This window comes from Schistocerca americana, chromosome 6 (assembly GCF_021461395.2).
Source record: "Schistocerca americana isolate TAMUIC-IGC-003095 chromosome 6, iqSchAmer2.1, whole genome shotgun sequence".
Classification (NCBI taxonomy): domain Eukaryota; kingdom Metazoa; phylum Arthropoda; class Insecta; order Orthoptera; family Acrididae; genus Schistocerca; species Schistocerca americana.
This window is the reverse complement of record NC_060124.1, coordinates 26262881-26284352: the sequence shown is the minus strand read 5'-3', so window position 1 is coordinate 26284352 and position 21472 is coordinate 26262881.

Below are 21472 nucleotides of genomic sequence, written 5' to 3'. Positions count from 1 at the left end.
TAAGCGAGAAGTGAAGCGAGTCGGTAGCAGGTCTGAAACGAGAGGTTGAGAGGAGCGGTGTGCCTGCCAGCCACCAGCTATGATTTACAAGAGATTATAAACGGATGTACAGAGACATCAGCTAACTATTATAATAAGAGGAGCTAATATTATTGAATTTTATATTTTTTTTTTTTTTTGAGGAACTCAAGACTACTGAAGATATGTTTGCGCAATGCTAGTTGTGAGATTATTGTAAAAAGTAAGTCTCATTTGAACGTTTGTAAAATCATTTAATTAGGAACAGTAAATATTTGAAGAATCTTTTTCAGAATATAACTAATTTTTGCCAGCGATATTGCATTACTGATTATAATCCATCCCTAAAACCATCAACGTAAAACTTTGCAAAATTTTACTGTTGTTAAGAAAAAGTTTAACTATGAATTACGTAACTTCAGTCAAATTAATTAAAGAATAACGTCAGCTTTGGTATTAAAGAATAATGTCAGCTTTCGTAATAAATACAGCCACTTATTATGACAGCCCACCAGCTGCTAATAGAGTAACTACTGTATATCCATGTCGCAGTTCGATGTAGCAGTCAGATGGCGATCCAGTTGACAGTAAAAAAGGTAAGGAACAGTTTTCGGTTGTTGCAGGTAACGACTGAGGGCCACGACGACGACATATTCTATGTTTCGTCCAAATAATAAGAAAATCACTTTCAATAAGCAGCATTTAAATTTTTATGCGAAGATTGCACTTATTATTATTGAGAAAGAGAATTATTTTCAAAGGAAAGATTTCATTTGTTAAGCAAGACATGGAAATCCTAAGGGAAGGTTTCATGGGTTATTGTAGAAGAGAGGGTTGCGCAACAAAATAGATATAGAGGAGACGCGAAGGTTTCAACGTCACCTAATTCCTGTGGATTCCGAGGAGGGGGGTCGATGGGCTCTGACACTGCGTTCGATCGTGTTCAGATCTGGTGAGATGAGGTGGTCAGCATATGAACTCGCCATTGCGTCCCTCGAACCACTCCATCACACTCCTGGCCTTGTGACATGGCCGATTATCTTGTTGAAAAATGCCACAGCCGTCGAGAAACATGATCGTCATGAGGGGTATACGTGGTCTCCAACCAGTGTAAGATACTCCTTGCCCATCACGGTGCCTTGCACGACCTCCATTGGGCCCATGGATGCCCACGTGAATGTTCCCCAGAGAACAATGGAGCCGCCGCCAGCTTGTCTCCGACCCGCAGTTGAGGTGTCAAGGAAGTGCTCCCCTGGAAGAAGACGGTTTCACGCCCTCCCATCGGCATGATGAAGAAGGTATCGGGATTCATCAGACCGTGCAACGCCCTGCCACGGCGCCACTGCCGATGGTCACGTGCGCATTTCAGTCGTAGCTGCTGATGTCGTGGTGTCAACAGTGACACATGCGTGGGTCGTCGGCTGCGGAGGCCCATCGTTGGGAGTGATCGGTGCACCGTGTGTTCAGACACACTTGTACTCTGCCCAGCATCAAAGTCTGATGTTAGTTACGGTCAGTTCGCCGCCTGTTTTACCAGCCTTCCAGCTTACGACGTTCAACATCTGTGCTCAACCAACCCTACGGCGTCTGGACTTGGTTTCACCTTGGTTTCGCCACGTGTTGAAGACACCCACCACAGCACCTCTAACACGCGACAAGTCGCGTAATTTCTCAAATGCTCGTTCCGAGCGTACACACCGTGACAATCTGCCCTCGATCAAACTCAGATAGATCGTGCACCTTCCCCAATCTACACTTGGTTCAAAATGGTTCAAATGGCTCTGAGCACTATGGGACTTTACTTCTGAGGTCATCAGTCCCCTAGAACTACTTAAACCTAACTAACCGAAGGACATAACACATGTAACCTCCCCACAAAAAATATAATTTTAAATATTATTTGGTTAATGATTCTAATTTTAGTGTAACCTCAGAACAAAACTGATTCCCATTTAATGTACCCACAAAATTCTTTTCTCATTTAATATAAGCTCGAAACAGAAAAATTCCTAAACCTCGTAATAAAAAATAAATTCAGTAACCTGGTAAAATTGGGACGACAGCAGTGCTGCGTCATGGCCCTGTAAGATCATTCTGAATAAAAAGCAAAAATTCTCACCTCGATAAAGTCGGCAACTATCTGGTCTTACAATAGCTCTTTTCCGGCACAGCTCTGTGCAATGCTGCCCTATACATTTGTTATTTATGAAAGGAAGCAAATGATTTTTCTTTTGCAACAATCGGAATGATCATGCATTAAAAAAATATTAAATTCTTTAGATTGAAATGAATGCTTGTTCTTATTAGGACATTTTAAAAAGATATACAAGGGAGTTTACATAATATTACTAGATATGCGCGAGGCTGTTTTTTTACCTTATACAATAATAATCAGGCTCCGGCATCGCTGCACCGCGACCGGCCCAGCCAACATGATACACCAGACCAGACCAGAGGAGACACACACACACTGCTACACAGTTCGTACAGTCAACACTGCTCTCTGGTCAGCGATTCTCTTATACCTTGCATATCGCAGGCAGCGCATGAACAATACATCGAAATTACATCTGCTCGGACCTCTTCCATAAAATTACATCTGTATTACATCTGCTCGGACCCCTTACACACACATCTATGCCCGAGGCAGGATTCGAACCTGCGACCGCAGCGGTCTCGCGGTTCCAGATTGTAGCGCCTAGAACCACACGGCCACTCCGGCCGGCCCGGCTCTAGACATGGACAGCATGCTCACTGATAATAAACACACTTTGCGTTTGTCTCACTGGCAGTTATTCCTCGCACACATGCACGTAGCTATCCCTTGGACTAGATTGTATCAATAATAGGATGGTCATAATGTTCTGGGTGATCAATGTAGTTGCGCATGCAAAGCTGCCAGGAAATAATGTTCCTGTAACATCTTTATCTCAAAAAAAAAAAAAAAAAAGAAAAAAATGTTGAAATATGTGTGAAATCTTATGGGACTTAACTGCTGAGGTCATCAGTCCACACACACATCCATGCCCGAGGCAGGATTCGAACCTGCGACCGCAGAGGTCTCGCGGTTCCAGATTGTAGCGCCTAGAACCACACGGCCACTCCGGCCGGCCCGGCTCTAGACATGGACAGCATACTCACTGATAATAAACACACTTTGCGTTTGTCTCACTGGCAGTTATTCCTCGCACACATGCACGTAGCTATCCCTTGGACTAGATTGTATCAATAATAGGATGGTCATAATGTTCTGGGTGATCAATGTAGTTGCGCATGCAAAGCTGCCAGGAAATAATGTTCCTGTAACATCTTTATCTCAAAAAAAAAAAAGAAAAAAAAAATGTTGAAATATGTGTGAAATCTTATGGGACTTAACTGCTGAGGTCATCAGTCCACACACACATCCATGCCCGAGGCAGGATTCGAACCTGCGACCGCAGAGGTCTCGCGGTTCCAGATTGTAGCGCCTAGAACCACACGGCCACTCCGGCCGGCCCGGCTCTAGACATGGACAGCATACTCACTGATAATAAACACACTTTGCGTTTGTCTCACTGGCAGTTATTCCTCGCACACATGCACGTAGCTATCCCTTGGACTAGATTGTATCAATAATAGGATGGTCATAATGTTCTGGGTGATCAATGTAGTTGCGCATGCAAAGCTGCCAGGAAATAATGTTCCTGTAACATCTTTATCTCAAAAAAAAAAAAGAAAAAAAAAATGTTGAAATATGTGTGAAATCTTATGGGACTTAACTGCTGAGGTCATCAGTCCCTAAGCTTACACACTACTTAATCTAAATTATCCTAAGGACAAACACACACACCCATGCCCGAGGGAGGACTCGAACCTCCGCCGGGACCAGCCGCACAGTCCATGACTGCAGCGCCCAAGACCGCTCGGCTAATCCCGCGCGGCACCTCTATCTGATTAGCAAGCTGCAATGACTCAAAAACTAGTTAATGGGCTAACAAATCGTATCAGATTCAGAAAATTAGTGGTTGCATTGGTCGGTGTGGTTTTACTTGGTAGTTTGCTTTTCAAAAGTATTGTATTTACTCCTACAAATGGGAGGTAATTTGCCTCTATAAATTAAAGAGTTAATAGTAGATAAGACTTTCAAATCTATTACAAGTACGAGTGGATGAGAAACACTCATCTACTGCTGGCGACAGCGTGCGACCTATTTAACGAAGTGGCGGCAACTGTCGAAGCTGAAACGCAGGTGTGGCGAAGTCTGCTCAGACACCCGTCACAGGTGTGGGACACATTTTCTCTAAGGTCCCCAGTTAGAGGCTAAGTTCAGGTATTGTGACAGAACGGGATCACGGATGCTGTCTACGTCAGCCCTCGCTTCGCGGTCCCAAACCGTACCATCGTGGCCACGCTATGCCTCCGTCCGCTTGCGGCCAGTTGCTTCATCTACTCCCTCTGCCAACTCCCGACTCCGGGGCCCAATAACGCTGCTTCCACATATAACTTTTAAAATCGAATTAACTTTCATATCCTTGGCATTGCCCCTTACAAAAGTGCCCCTTCCCATTTATTTAACTGCTGGCGTACTACAGAAACACAACAATTGTCATCGCAAAGAAAATGATAACTGAGCATCACCATCCTGTCCATTTTCGGCTTAGATATTTCTGTCTGTTCTGAAACCAAGCAGTTTAAAGCTGATTCCACCATCTTCTTAGCGGTCGTCCTACCATTCTTCCACCCTTCTGTCTGTAGTCACTAGACATTCATGCGCGTTCATTTCATGGCAAGGAACTGCTCCCCTCGAAGACGACGGTTTCGCGTCCACCCATCGGCATGATGAAGAATGTGGTATCGAGAGCTAGGATGCCACTGCGTAGGTGCAAGTTCTTAAGTTGGCACTACGACAGACACCGAGGACAGCGCCCCCTAGCCGGTGCTGTGGAGGTCTACGAGCTCCGCTCCAGATTCAACCCATTTCATCATGTGCAGACGGCCGGGACACTTCGCTTCATATAGAGACTTTGCACTACTTACGACGGGTCTAAGACTTCGCACCTACGTACTCATCATTGCAAAATTATGTTACCATTTATTAACTTGGTTTTTGCCTATAGCAAACATCTATAATTTTACTCGCAGTACCGAAGTGTTTTACCTCTCCTGTTCATACTCGCTTTCGTCATTCGTCCAACCTTTCAGTTTTCAGGAGCAGACCCACGCACCGCCTTCCAGGCGGGATACAAAAAAGAAGGTATCGGGATTCATCGGACCATGCAACGCCCTGCCACTGCTACTATTCCTAGAACATGGAGCTCCTCTCTTGTCTCAAAGTTGCTCTTATGACATTCCCACCAAAGGTGTTAGAAATCTTATTTCTGGAGCTACAGTTCTCTGTCAATTTTTTGTCATTAAGGTCCACGAGTCGGATCAGTAGAGCAATAACGGTGTACACATAGTATTATAGAATTTGAGTGGTTCCTCTTTCCTGGTTCTGTTCAGGAGCGTCCTCATTATCGTATTTAAGTGTGTAAGTACTTCTGTAGTTTCCTTTCAGGGTCATTATGATAAGTTTATGGGGTACCACAGCCCAGATAATTGAATATGTGGACTTGATCTAGAAATTGTTCTCGATTAAGATTTTAGCTCTAAGACGTAATTTTTTTTTAAAAAAAGTCATAACTTTAGTTTTCTTTGGGGATATGGTTAAATTATAATGTTTTTCCATTGTATGTAAAGACCACTCAGCTCATTTCAGATTGTATTCCGTGTCTACTAATATACCAGGTTGTCTGCAAAAGTGAATGAGTTCAATACAGTACGCCTCCGTGAGCAGAGGTCTTTCATTTTCTTTTGCCATCAAGTGATAATATCACTTGCGTTTGTGCGTAATAGCGTGGACGCTATAGGTCCCTTGTCTGAATCCAGTGCGATTTTTCTCATCCCGGTACGAATAGTTGATCGTAAACGTATCTTGATATTGTTATCAACACGGTAGTTGAAATTTGAAAAAGGTAATGTCGGTGACGCAGAATGATTACATTGTAAAGTGGCGTTTGGAGATAACTTGTTTGCAACATATCACGTACGAGCGTTCAGGAATTTTGCTTTCACTGCGTCATTCAATCCGAAGTTTAATTTGATGAGTGATTTTTTACATATATATTTTTCCATCGAAATTGTGGTAGGATTTTGATGCACTCTTGCCACAAAATATCACAGATAGCCCGCTGTATTTATCTGAATGTAATTGTCCCTATAAAGACTCGAAAACTGGCAACATTTTAAAGGCGTTTGTGCATTGATCTGAATATCGGGGCTTTCGCCTTGACGTCACTGATGGATCGATACTTAGGAGACAGACATAATACAGTCAAGTACGACTGTAAACTCACTGGCTGTTTGATGATGAGGTGTTGCTCAAAAAGCGCAGCAAGAAACTGAGTACAGTACTTCCAGCGGAACCCGCTAAGATGTACGAGGTTGCTGGTGCGGCTACGTTCAGTGTCTAAGTAGCCTGCTTTTTCTTATTTTTTAAAGAAGAAAGACAAGAGAACTACGGGCTGTGCGAAAGTAATGCCTTCCGTTGTTTTTCCTCCTTCGTTAAGTGGGGAATGTAGTAGTTGTGAATGTGGCACACATTCGCTAACCATCTTTGTCACCTCACTCCACTAACAGCGTCCTACATCGACAGACGGCAATACAGAAAATTAGTGGCATTGACATACATACAAGACAGAGTTCTGTGACTGAACTTGTTACATCAGAAGGTGAAACACCCAGTTGCATTAATCAAAGGCTGAAGAAGAAGGAGATGCTACAGTGGATGTCAGTACCATTAGAGGTAGGGTTTGTCGCTGCAGAGAAGCTGAATGGCGAATGCGGTTGGCTGATGCAACACCGGCACGGAACGGCCGGCCAGTGGCTGAAGTGACGTCACACAATATCCAACGTGTCGACAAGATCATCCGTGACATCAGCCGGGTACCGACAGATGAATTGTGTCGTCAGCTATTCATCGGTAGAGGCAGTGTGTTGGCCATTACTGAAAAACTGGGCTATCCAAAGATTTGTGCACATTAGTTTCCAGAAGTTCAAAAATGGTTCAAATGGCTCTGGGCACTATGGGACTCAACTGCTGTGGTTATCAGTCCCCTAGAACTTAGAACTACTTAAAGCTAACCAACCTAAGGACATCACACACATCCATACCAGAGGCAGGATTCGAACCTGCGACCGTAGCAGTCGCACGGCTCCGGACTGCGCGCCTAGAACCGCGAGATCACCGCGGCCGGCTTTCCAGAAGTGTTGGCCGACAAGAATAAAGAGGTCAGGAAAGCAGGTGCATTCAGCCTGTTGCACTACCTCTGGGCATCACTTTGAAGGTGCAAAACACTTTGTAGAAACCTGTACGCCAGTGGGTGAGGAAGCAGGACCTTGATTTTTACCTCACAGGCGTACATGCACTTGTATCAAGGCGAAGAAAAACCATGGACAGAGATGATGATTACATTGAAAAGTGACAAATTAAACGTGGATGTTGTAGCCATTTTCCAAGTGTATTGCATTTACTTTTCTCGTAAAACAAAAAGTAAAAGAAGAGGCACTACCTTCTGACTGACCCTTATGTCTTTGATACCCGTAATCCCTAATCCTTGATATTGTATGCATAAAACCACCTCATCAGGATACGTAGACACTCGACTCGTTATCGATGTAAGCGATGCCGAGGCCCTCGTCCAGCCAGTGCGGTCTGCGGTTTCATGTTTTAAACCACTTCATTTTAATTTCATCAAGGCCACTACACTTTTCTTCTCCAAATAGGTTACTGCTCCGCCCGTGACGCGTTTCATGTCGGCGAGCCACTCCTCCCTCCCTGCAATCTCTTCTCTGCAAGACATGCACTCCTGACACTCGGGGCTTACCTCCAGATGGCCCGCCAGCAACAAAAACTGTTCCGCCAGGTCCTGGGGGCCTTATGTAACGGCGGAATCTTGAGAAACGCGTGCCGGAAACTCCGTCCCACTTGCACAACTGTTTCTGTTTCTGCCTGGCACAGCACATGTTGCGCTTTCACGTGCCACCAACGCTAGCCGTACGACCATGAACGTCTGCTGCAACTATCACACAGATCTCTTGTCATTCAAATACCATTTAAAACATCTCGGTTATAATCTGAAACACCCCGCAATTCGTAACGGCAATCCATTGTCTCTCACGAATAGCCGGCCAGTGTGGCCGAGCGGTTCTAGGCGCTACAGTCCGGAACCCCGCGACCGCTACGGTCGCACGTTCGAATCCTGCCTCGGGCATGGATGTGTGTGATGTCCTTAGGTTAGTTAGGTTTTATGTAGTTGTAAGTTATAGGGGACTGATGACCTCAGAAGTTAAGTACCATAGTGCTGAGAGCCGTTCGAACCATTCTCTCACGAATAGTCCTTAAATGAAAGCGTTTTCTCCAGGTTGGTAAGAAGACATTTTGTTCCTGGCTCACTTATAGGGACTGGATAAAAACATGAAAACAACAGGAAGAAAGCATGCTTGAACATAAACGCAGTTGCTAGCCAAGCCTGAAAGTTGCGCTGTTGTATTTGACCAGTCAGTCGTAGTCAGAACAGCGTTCTGTGTAGTTGCGAGTGCATTGTGTCGCTGCTAAGTGAAGTCGAACGTGGGGAAGTTATTCGTCCTCGTACGGTGGTGCTTCTAGCCGAACTGTTTGCTTTTTGAGGAGATTCGATATCGAAGATTTACTCGTGTGCCGCAAACAGAGAAAACCGAAAAACATCATCCACTAAATCACAAAGAGGGCGAAAGTGCGTGTTGACTGATCGTGAAGACGATTGTGACGAAAATTAGACGACGACAGCTGCAAAAGTCATTGCTGAACTGAAAGTTCCACTCGCGAGTCCTATTAGCGCCAGAAGACCACGAGAGCGGCTCCATAAGAAGGCAAATTCAGGGTGAGCTGGAATCCAGAGACCATTCATCTGTCATGCAAACACCATTAACAGGAAAACGTGGTGCCGAGGCCATAAAATCTCGACTATCGAGCAAAGGAAGAAAATCATTTGGTTGGATTGAGTCTTGTTTCCCACTGTTTTCAACTAACGGCCAAGTTTACCTCCCAGGAGCGAAACGTGGCGGGGCTTCGGTGATGATTTGGTCAGCCATATCGTAGTCTTCCGTGGACCCGCCAGGTTAGCCGAGAGCGCTAACGCGCTGCTTCCTGGACTCAGGTAGGTGCGCCGGCTCCGCATCGAATCCGCCCGGCGGATTAACGACGAGGGCCGGTGCGCCGGCCAGCCTCGACATGGTTTTTAGGTGGTTTTCCACACCCCCCTTGGTGAATACCGGGCTGGTCCCCACGTCCCGAACCAATTACACAGCTCGCAGACATCTGAACACTTTCGCATTATTCTATGGATTACATCAGTCTGCTTTCCGCAGCGCTGCGGCGAGGACGTCTTGTTTACGTCCCGTCCGCGCGGTCGCGAGTGCCCGTAGTTGTTTACTACTTCGTCGCCGCTAGTTTAGAGTCCATCACTACCGACGCAACATGGCACATTCATACAGACAAACCACCATCAACATCAGTTTTCAAACCGATCATGCACGACCGCGAGCTTTTGAAGTGGAACGTTTTCTACGTGACGACGTTAAAATTGACCCGCGAGACATAATTGGTATCCATCTCTCTATCACGAGCAGTGTTGTCTACGTCAAGCTAGTAAGTGACGAGGTGTGCAACAGAATCGTGAGCGCACATGCGAACGATCTTAAATTCAAACATTCTGATGGCCATATTGGGGTGGTCTCTATCGATCACGCGGGGCTTGGCCTCCGTACGATACGCGTCTTCGAACTCCCTTTCGAAGTACCACCGGACGTAGTTACCGCGGCTTTCCAGCCCTACGGCAGAGTGATCAGCCATGTGGCCGAAAAATGGACCACCTTTACAACGTACCCCGTTCTTAACGGGGTACGACAGATTAAAATTGAACTGACCAAACATGTTCCGTCATATCTTGTCATCGGCGGATGTAGGGCGATCATTATGTATGACGGTCAGCCACGCACTTGTTCTGGTTGTGGCCAAGAAGGGCACGTCCGGTCGGATTGTCTCCGACGACGGCTTACTCAAATCCCGACAGGTGAATCTATGACTCCTTCTACGGTGACGACCCTTCCTCTCAATTACGTCGAAGTTACACGGGCAGCAACTCTTTCCGATGCTGACGACAGTAGTCCGATAGCCACCCCCGATGGAGAGACCAAAATGGCTTCTGCAGTACAGGATCCGGCCTCTACAACGGCGCCCCCACCTGAAGATAATCACCGATCGACCTTGCAAGAAGGCGTGGATGCCAGAATGGACATTGACCCACGGGTTGTGCCGACAGCGGCTTTTCTTCCAGACACTGGAGCAGCTGACGAAATCCACCCACATTCAGATACTGAAACACACGTCCGTAAACAGCGTTCCCCGCGAAAACACAAGAGACGGCGGCGTGCTCCATCGGACGAGTGTTTGCAGCGATCGTCTGACATGGACTATGGAAATTCCGACGACGGTACCGGCGGTACAGAGGCCGCTGTAACTTCAAACTCAACAGATCGCCGTGGTGACGGCTTCAGCCCCTCAGACCCCACAGCACAGCAGCATCACAAGCAGACATCCGCTGCCGATTCCCAGCCAGCAGAGCCGATGGAGTCAGCGCCGAGTGCCGCAGCAGCCACTAACAGCCACCAACAGCCGATGGTGTTTCATGGCGACTGGGCGGACGACTGTGAGGAACACTCCTTGCCCGTCGTGTCGGACGACACGGGGGGAAATTTACCCCACCAGTGTTGATCCTTTCCCGCCGTCAGTTACAGTGACGAGACAGCCTTACCAGGGTATTGATGGCCAACACGGATGCTGTGGATAGACCTCAAACTTATCGCGTTGCAACTATAAACATTAACACTATACGGACGCGCGCTAAGTTATCCTTGCTTCAGCATATGTTGAACTCTGCTTCCATCGACATAGCCCTTCTCCAGGAAGTGTATGTCGACGACTTCCCAGGCATGTACGGTTACGATGCTTGCGTCTCTCCAGCTTCCCCAACAGGCAGCGGTATCGCTGTACTTCTTCGGGAAGGGATAGTGGCGGACGATATCCTGTTTCTGCCTGGGGCAAGAGGAATGGCACTCACAGTACTGGGTGTCCGCCTTATCAATATCTACGCACCTTCCGGGACGGACAAACGTCGCGAACGTTCACGATTCTTTGCGGAAGACGTCGCCCCGCTCTTCCAAGGCCGCCACGACCATCTGGTGTTTGGAGGTGACCACAATTGCGTACTGGCGCCCAGAGATCAACTCCCACGACATAATCCGTGCCCGGAACTCGGGACGCTAATTCGAGACCTGCAGATGGTGGACACTTGGGAACATCTTCACGGCCACCGACCGGGATTCACGCACTTCACAAGTCACTCTTCCAGTCGTATCGATCGGATTTATGTCTCACGCTCTCCCGCCGCTGGAACACAGGATGCGGAACTGTGGCCTGCAGCATTCTCGGACCACTCAGCTTACATTTGTGCCGTCACCCTGCGGCGGCAACAAGTGTGGAGAAGCCGCAGCCCGTGGAAATTAAACATCGCTCACCTGTCGTACCCGGATTGCCGCCAAGCCGTTGAGGATACGTGGCATTCGTGTGAAAATCGCCTCCGTGCATATCCCACAACGATCCGCTGGTGGTTGGACTGCGCCAAACCGGCACTGAGGCGAACGTTGATAACCTACGGTCGTGACCACGCTACCTGGCGAAGACATACACTCGACTTTTACTTCCGGGTCCTGCGCGACTGCGATGCTATGGCGCCGTCTCCGGAACGACAAACGGCGGTCCACCGTGCTAAGGCTCAGATCCTCGCTCATATGCGACGCCACCTAGAGGGGGTAGCCATCCGCTCGAGGACGCAGGATCGGATACCGAGCGAACGCCCGTCAATGTTCCACGTCCTTCGTGAACGTAAACGACGCCAACGAGCGCTGATACGCTTCATCGACACGGAGGACGGTCATCGCCTCACCACGCAACAAGACATAAACACAGCGTTCTACAATCATTATTCCCAACTCTATTCCGCTCAGACCCCTGATCCGACAGCACTGGAGGACGTCTCTCAGACGATTTACGGCACCGTCACCCCGGCAATGGAAGCGGCCTTGATGGAAGAAATTACAGAAGAAGAAGTGATCGACGCCTTTCGAAAAGGTGCTGTCAACAAGTCTCCGGGTCCTGATGGCCTCCCCTTGGAATTTTACCGGACTTTTCAATATTTATTAGCCTCCCGATGGACGGACATCTGTCGCGAACTCCTATCCCCGGACGTGCCGCTCCCTGCGGCCCTTGTGGAAGGGATGATTATTCCTATTCACAAACCGTCCGGTGGCTCACGACTGCACGACTACCGCCCGTTGACGCTATTGAACTGCGACTTTAAGATCTTTTCTCGACTGTTGGCGGCGCGGATACGCCAGACCCTACGAAATGTTATCTCACCCGATCAAACATCATTAGGAGGCGACAATAATATTCAAACAGCACTCAGTGAATATCGTGACTTGATCTCACTGGCGAGGGCATGTCGTCTGAAGGGTGCACTGGCGGCAATCGATTTTAGTCAAGCTTTCGACCGAGTGGGCCACAACTATTTGGAAGCGGTCCTCCAACATATGCGGTACCCACAGCCATTCGTCACTGTCGTCATGCGACTACTCCGTGGCGCGACGTCCAAGGTGATCGTCAACGGCCGACCTTCGCAGCCCCTCACCATTTCTCGATCGATACGCCAAGGGTGCCCTCTGTCCACTTTACTTTACGCTGTGGCCATGGAACCTCTCCTCTGCGGCCTGCGCCAACGACTGACGGGTATGACGTTACGAAGCCACACTTTCCGGTGTAAAGCGTACGCTGACGACCTGGTGATTGTCATCCGCCACGGTGACGACACCGCTAGCGCACTAAATTGGATAACGAAATATGGCATGGCCGCTGGTAGTCGTATCAACGTCGCAAAATCGGTGGCGATGAACATCGGAGTCGGATTGTCTGAGAACAGTGTCACCCCCTTACAGCTCAGAGATAGTTTGAAATGTCTCGGCATTGACTTTACAGACGATATACGACGGACCGCTGCTCACAACTTTCGACGGCTTTTACGGAATGTTCGGACTGGAATTGCCAACAACCGCCTACGAGCCCTGGACATCGTCCAACGGACCCAGTATGTTAACTCACATTTAGCGTCACGCATTCCGCACATCGACCAGATATTACCTATACCGGTGATGTTAGCACGCCGTATACATGCGGCTTTTGGGTCCTTCGTGAGTTCAGGAATGCTTTTCAAGATCAAATATGAGACTCTCACCCTTCCCCCCCCATCGGGGAGGGCTTGGCCTTTATCACGTTTATGACAGAGCGGTCGCCCTATTTGTGAGCACATTAAACTACGGCACCGCCGTCCGGACAGTCTGACCAGTTTGTTAATAGAAGAACTAGCACCGCCCTCCCTGTTGCCGCCCGTGCCGATACACCACGTCCCCTCCTCGCTCTTCTACATCGGTGTCTTTTACCTCGAACTCAGTTACGTTCGACTTGCCTTACCAGCGACTCAACTGGCGACGGCAAAGACGGTTTGTAGGGTCCTGCAACGTGGACGACCCGATAACGTCGTGGAGAGTAAGCACCCGAACGTCAACTGGCGAGTAGTGTGGAGGACAATTCACCACGTAACATTGGACACTGACGTCACGGCGATGTGGTATATCACTGTCAACGGTAAGCAGGTGACCAGATCAAGGCTACATGCGATCCACATGGTGGACTCACCCACGTGCACGAACTGTGGCGTTCAAGACGACGATGAACACCGTCTTAGCTGTGGCGAGTCTACGGCAGTGTGGCACTTAGTGAGGCAAATGTCAGCATACTTCCTTCGGGTAACGCCGAATCATATCGACCCCAAGACTATCTTATTCCCGGATGAAACGTATTACCCACGCACTAAAACTAATGCAATGACGTGGCTTCGTGGACATGCAGTGCATTATTTGTTTCAAGACGGCACTAAGGACACTTTAGACTTTTGGAACTATTTGCAGGAACGACATTGCAAGATCCTCCGTAACCCTAAGTATCGACAATATTTTTCCAATTTTTTGTGGAGTGCGTTCCACGACCCTCCACGTAGCTGGAACATCACGGGTAAGAGAAGTTAAAATTACAATACGATGATAGAACACTACACGGTACGACGTGGGATCTACTTTCATCATTACGAGAAGTCATACCTGGATGATACAGCAGATGGAGAGTTTCGTTGTGAACCCTCACACTATGTAGCAGTATTTGCCCCATTTCCTCTTTTTGTCCCCGGTGCGAAAAGGTCTTCGCAGTTTTAGTTTCCCCATCCGGTGCAAGATGTAGCACTGGTTAATGGTGGTATGGATTCCACCCCTCAGTTTTGTTTCATGGTTTCCTTCGCCCCGCACTTTGCTCTCTTTCTTTATGCCTTTTTCTACAACTATTAGCATGGTTTTAGTTATGTGCGTCCCCAACTCGACGCAAAGAGTGCACTTACTAGTTTTCAGTTCCTTACCCTCTTGACGGGCTTTAATTAACAGAGAGGAAAAGGAGAGACAGATCTCTTAAGTCCTGGTCGGCATTCTACCCAGGAGAAGATACTCTGATTTAAGACTCTATCCCCCAGGTTGGCGGTTGTGCGGTGGACTGGTTACCTATCCATATAAACCGGAATAAGACAGATAGTTCTCAAAGTCGACGACAAGGCCATGATAAAGGAAAACGAGCTGGTGTTAAAGATATATTTTCCGTAGGTACCTGTAATGTAAGAGCATGTTTTAATACAGAGGAATTAGACCTTATAGAAAACTCGAAACAAAGAAACGTAAAGAGTGCTGTAATAACAGAAACACAGAAGAAACTCAGAGGAACAAAATATTTAAATAATTACAGATTAATTTATGTTAAGTCGAACAAACGAAGTTCAGTCAATTCTTTTTGTCATTTTCGTGACGTGGGTTTGTCTGATCATATTATCTTCTTTCTTGAAGGTTTTTGTAAAAATAATTCTTGTGTGCATGTTTCTGTCACATTGAAACTCGACTATTGTATCACACTAGCGAGACCTAGCAATTCTTCGCAATTGCTAAATATATATGGTAATTAGATATTCGTCGTAATCTCCTTCTCGTTCCCCTCTCTGCCCCTCACCTCCTCCATTCTGTTTCTGTCCATCACCTTTGCCCCATATCTTGAAAGGTGGCTACACTGCGTCACAGCGCCAGAGATTGCGCCAAAGATTATTATTCCGCCGCTTCCACTGGTGCAGTAGTAGTTCAGAGGATGTCGAGGGCAGTTGTTGTTCTGTTGGGCGAGAGAGTAGATGCTGTTCGGTTGGTGTAATGTATAGATGGAAGAAGTTGCAATTGTCAGAGTGTATTTGAGGAGATGGACTTTTGATTATTGATGCTGGTATAATGGAAATTTTTCGTCAATATATAATGAGGTAAAAAGGTATTACAGTTTTCTTTAATGACAATGCCTCTTGCTCACAGGTACAGTCAACAAGGCATCTGGCTCGTGTTCATTTCTTAGACTTGTAATTCTGGTTTCTATGTGCAATTATAGTATTTCTGGTTTTTCAATTAGTTCGTTGTAAATGGTGTTTAAAATATTTTGTCGTATTGAGAAAGAACCGAGCCAGATACATGTACGTTGAGTCACACTACCACACACAGAACAGTTACACTGGTGCTTTGTTCTTTCGTAGCTTCTATAGTTGCAGGGGACTTAATTAATCAATTGTGTTAATGGAAATTCCTTGTCATTCTTTATTTTTACTTTATGCAGTCAGATTGCGTGCTAATAATAGTCAGGGCCAACCGGTTACGAGACTTCGTAACCGATCACACAGCTAGTAAAATTATTGCATTTATTCATTAATATTTTTAATTAAGCCCCCATGCAATTTCTCCATCTCCTTCTCCTGACACTCGCGGTTCATCTCCTGCTTTCCCTTGAGGCAAATGCCGGGATGGTTCCTTTGAAAGAGAACGTCGATTTCTTTCACCATCCTTCCCTAATCCGACGGGACCGATGACCTCGCTGTTTGGTCCCCTCCCACAAATCAACCAACCAACCAATCCTCCTTTCCCGTCTCTATGTCCATTTCCACCCCCTCTGTCCAGCTTCCTATTCCCATTCTCTATGAGCATAAGCCTTGTTAATTGTTATTGTCAATGAAACCTTTATTGGGAATGAAAGTCGAATGAAATTAATGGATAAATCGGTTGGGATCAGTGGTATACGGGTTATGAGGGACCACGCGTGCTGCTGGATCTGTGGATCGAGCGGTGTAGCACACTAGAATCGCATTCAGGAGGACGACGGCAAAAGCTTGGATGGTTCCTTTGAAAGGGCATGGCCGATTTACTACCCGGTTAGTGAAACATTCCGTGCTTGTGCTCTGTCAGTAATGACCTCGATGTCGACGGGACGTAAAACTCAAAACTTGCTTGCTTGGATGTGTGAGAATTGTAGCTTCAATGACAGTATTTCACATAGTTTTAATGTGAAGCCGAGTAAGAACAAAGTTTGAGACGACTGAGATTCCAAGATTCTACCTAACAAAGTTTCCCGTTTATATATTGTATAAATATTTAAAGTAAGTTGGTCAAGAACTTTTCGAGACTTTTTATAATACAATTTCTGAGTAACAATGATATGTATAGCGTATACTCGTCCAAATGATTGTTTCAGTATTGCGTAAAAATTTAAAGACAATTGGTGTATAACTTCTCGAGAGTTTTGCTCAAAAAGTTTCCCCTTTATACAGTACATATTGGCAGTTATAAGAGTCCAAGGGCACGAAAGGGAAGCAGTGGTTGGGAAGGCAGTGAGTCAGGGTTGTAGCCTCTCCCCGATGTTATTCAATCTGTGCATTGAGGAAGCAGTAAAGGAAACAAAAGAAAATTCGGAGTAGATATTAAAATCCATGGAGAAGAAATAAAAACTTTGAGGTTCGCCGATGACATTGTAATTCTGTCAGAGACAGCAAAGGACTTTGCAGAGCAGTTGAACAGAATCGACAGTGTCTTGAAAGGAGGATATAAGATGAACATCAACAAAAGCAAAACGAGGATAATGGAATGTAGTCGAATTAAGTCGGGTGATGCTGAGGGAATTAGATTAGGAAATGAGACACTTAAAGTAGTAAAGGAGTTTTGCTATTTACGGAGCAAAATAACTGATGATGGTCGAAGTAGAGAGGATATAAAATGTAGACTGGCAATGGCAAGGAAAGCGTTTTTTAAAAAGAGAAATTTGTTAACATCGAGTATAGATTTAAGTGTCAGGAAGTCGTTTCTGAAAGTATTTGTATGGAGTGTAGCCATGTATGGAAGTGAAACATGGACGATAAATAGTTTGGACAAGAAGAGAATAGAACTTTCGAAATGTGGTGCTACAGAAGAATGCTGAAGATTAGATGGGTAGATCACATAACTAATGAGGAGGTATTAAATAGAATTGGGGGGAAGAGGGATTTGTGGAATAACTTGAAGGAAGAAAGGACCGGTTGGTAGGATATGTTCAGAGGCATCAAGGGATCACAAATTTAGCATTGGAGGACGGCGTGGAGGGTAAAAATCGTAGAGGAAGACCAAGAGATGAATACACTAAGCAGATTCAGAAGGATGTAGGTTGCAGTAAGTACTGGGAGATGAAGAAGCTTGCACAGGGTAGAGTAGTATGGAGAGCTGCATCAAACCAGTCTCAGCACTGAAGACCACAACAACAACGCAGTACATATGTGTTTGTATGCGACACATATTAAACAGAATATGTAGCCTAGTCTGTCGCAATATTGAGTAGAATATCGTGTAAACATTTGAGATAAATTGGTCGACGCCTTCTCAAGAAGTTTGGGAACAATGTTAAAAAACGATTATCTTTATATAGTAGTAGGCATTATAAAGAATTTGAAGATGTAAAAGCTTATTTCATTTTATAAAGTTTTAGTTCGACATCGAGATGTATCCGGGACGATAAAGGAAACTGCAAATCATCTGCCTAGCATGAACTTCCGTGGAGACGAGCAATAAAAAGACAAGTAAAACTATTTCATGGATACTGTTCGAACATATCGCACCATACCAGTTTTATGGCATAACATGTAATTGTTTAATGAACAAAACATATTGTATATTATTAGCTGTTTTTACTGTTTTTGGTCGAATTTGGTGACATTCGGAATTAACATATAATTTGTAAGTAGGGTGTTTAGGTTTTTATGTTGGTAACGCCACGTAGCGCTCTGTTTGAAAATCGCTGACTGTGCTGTGTGCAGTCTGTGACTGGTTGGACTCATTGTTGGAATATTTGCTTGTGTAGTGTTGGGCAATTGGATGGGAACAGCGCGTAGCGTTGTGCACTTGGAGGTGAGCCGCCAGCAGTGGTGGATGTGGGGTGAGTGATGGCAGAGTTTTGACAGCGGACGATCTGGACGTGTGTCCGTCAGAAAAAGGAAATTCGTAAGACTGGATGTCATGAACTACTTATATAATGAGTTTTGAACACTATTAAGGTAAATCCATTGTTTGTTCTCTATCAAAATCTTTCATTTGCTAACTATGCCATCAGTAGTTAGTGCCTACAGCAGTTACAAACTTTTATTTAGCTGGCAGTATTGGCGCTCGCTGTATTGGAGTAGTTCTAGTAACGAAGATTTTTGTGAGGTAAGTGATTCATGAAAGGTATAGGTTATTGTTAGTCAGGGCCATTGTTTTGTAGGGATTATCGAAAGTCAGATTGCGTTGCGCTAAAAAAAAAATATTGTGTGTCAGTTTAGTGATGATCAGAATAAGTAAAGAGAGAAATGGCTGAGTACGTTCAGGTTTGCTCAACTGTTTGAAAGTGAAATAACGTATGAGGTTTATCGGCACAGTTATTTATAATTTTTCTCAGGAGACGGCACAAATTTTACAATAAATTGAAATAAAAATTCCTCATCATTTAAGCTACTTATGGAAGAGACATAAATACATAAATATATCAGTTTAACTAAAATAAAGGCATGTTGCTACCACAGGCGTGGTTATATCTGACAGTGTGTCCAGGTTCAGAGACTATTTACAACTGACTTTCTGCGCTACATAATGTGTGCTGTTGTGTTACTGGTACATAAATTACAGAAGCCTACCTCGGTGAACGCACTTATTGTCATTTGCTGGCATCGAATTTGACTTTCTCCCTTATTTCTTCATAGTTCAACACTAAAGTGGCAACATCAAAGTCTGCATACTCTAACCACGAAAAAGGCTTGTATCACGCGATGAGTCAGACAATTTCGTTCATTCATTCAGCGTTCCGGACGAAAAGGCGCTTCTTCATCATAAAAGTTTAATTTAGCCCCTTCCTGATTCAACGAGATCTATCAGATTGTCCAACGCCGAAAAAACGGAGAAAGTACAATTTAAAACTAGGCGTCTATTTAAAAGTTGGGAAACTTGGAAGAGCATTTTGGTGGGTTCTTTGCGCTTTACGGTTTGAATTTGAGAGATGCGCAAGCTGCCTGACCTACTGCATAACACGCCGCTGCATTGGGGAAAGCTGTCGCGTTATGGCCCAGCTATGTGGGTCAATACCCTGGCGTTACCGCAGCATTAGTGGCAACGACGTCGTAGTGCAATTAGCTTTACAGGGGAAAGCCCGCGCTGATCTCTAGCTCCACTGAACACGGCCCTGAGTGTAAAAGTAGCGGAGCTCTCATAGTGAGTACTTCCAAGACCCCAGAAGCCCTTGAACGGTCGAGAAGGAACTATTAAAGCTGATGGCTATGGTAGTGAATACAGGTGAGTTAGGAGGAGGCTTTCAGACAGCAACTACATTGGTGCGCTAAACATTAGGACGATAGTAACTTCCACATGATGTGTCACTGCCGAATAACAGAGCTCGATAAAACTTGGACCACACATAGAAAGATCTGCTAAAGACCTGCTACAATATGGGAGAGAAGGTAACTGAAAGAAATACGCAGTGAGGCGAACAAAAACGACAGTTTTATTTAGACAATAATTACCCTGAAGTCAACACGATTTATGACGATACCTTGGACATTGCAAAGGAGATAATTGGTTCAGTAGGGTGTGTGGACACATGATCGTTTTTTGGTGGTCCAGATACTATGGCGTGGGGAGGCATATTGTTGCGTGGGCGTACTGACCTCCAAATCTTCTAACACGGTACAGTCACGGGGGAACGCTTTACTCCTTTCCCATGTGTGTTTCCAGATGTGAATTCGGCCTTGACTTCATTTTTTTGCATGACCGTATCGAACAGCGCAAGTGGAGGAGCCCTTGGAACGAGAGGATATTCGGCGAATGGACATTCCCCCCCTCCCCCCCGGCTTAAATCCCTCCGAACACGTGTGCATCCGCTGAGGAGGCGTATTGTAGAATGTCCACATTCGCCAACGATCATGTAGCAGCTGCCAACCGCACTGGTAGAGGAATGGAATGCCCTTTCACAAGAACTCCTTAGCAGTCGTGTGGCTAGCATGAAATTACGTTGCAGAGCTTGCATTGCTGTCCACAGTGATCACACACTCTGTTAGTGATAATGTCCCGCAATTTGTGTCGTCCACAGGACGATCATAAATGGCGGTGGCTTCAGTGTCACTACTGCTTTTGAATAAAGGTGTCACTTCTGTTCGTCTCATTGCACATTTTTCAGTTATCTTCTGTGCTGTAATATAATGTTTCTGTCAGTGTATGGTGCAAATTTCATTGATCTGCGTTACTTGGCAATGACACAACATGTGAAAGTTACTTTCGTCCCGAAGTTTTGCACACCAGTGTACCTGCTACACTGTCAGGCTAACCGGTTACTTCCTTACTGTACTTGTATATTAGGCAGTGCATAGTCCATAAAGAAAAACCTAATGGCTATCGTTTTCAGTTATTTTTATGCATACTCTTTCCCAGCTCATTGTCATCATTAGAGTTGGAACGTCATTATGGCTGCCACCAAGCGACCTAACGACCTGGAGAACTTTGGTACTGAAACTTGTTTCAACAATTTTGATTGTTTTCACATGTCTCTGCCTTCCCATCTCTACGAAATGTCGCTGATCAGCTAATGACTATGAATGTGACGCTGAATCAGGCATTTTTGATTATATTTCTTTGTCACTACATTCCCCTTCCTGCATCCAGGAGATCAATTTTTCTAACTACGTGTACCAAGGTTGATCGAAATTGTTCTGCATATTCCACAATTAAGGTTGAAAAACAAACCAACTGCAGTTTTGTTCTACTAATATTTGTTTATTTCGAATTTGCGTATATCTTATTATGCCATCATGAGAAAACAATTCACTAGCGTCCGCTAAAGACA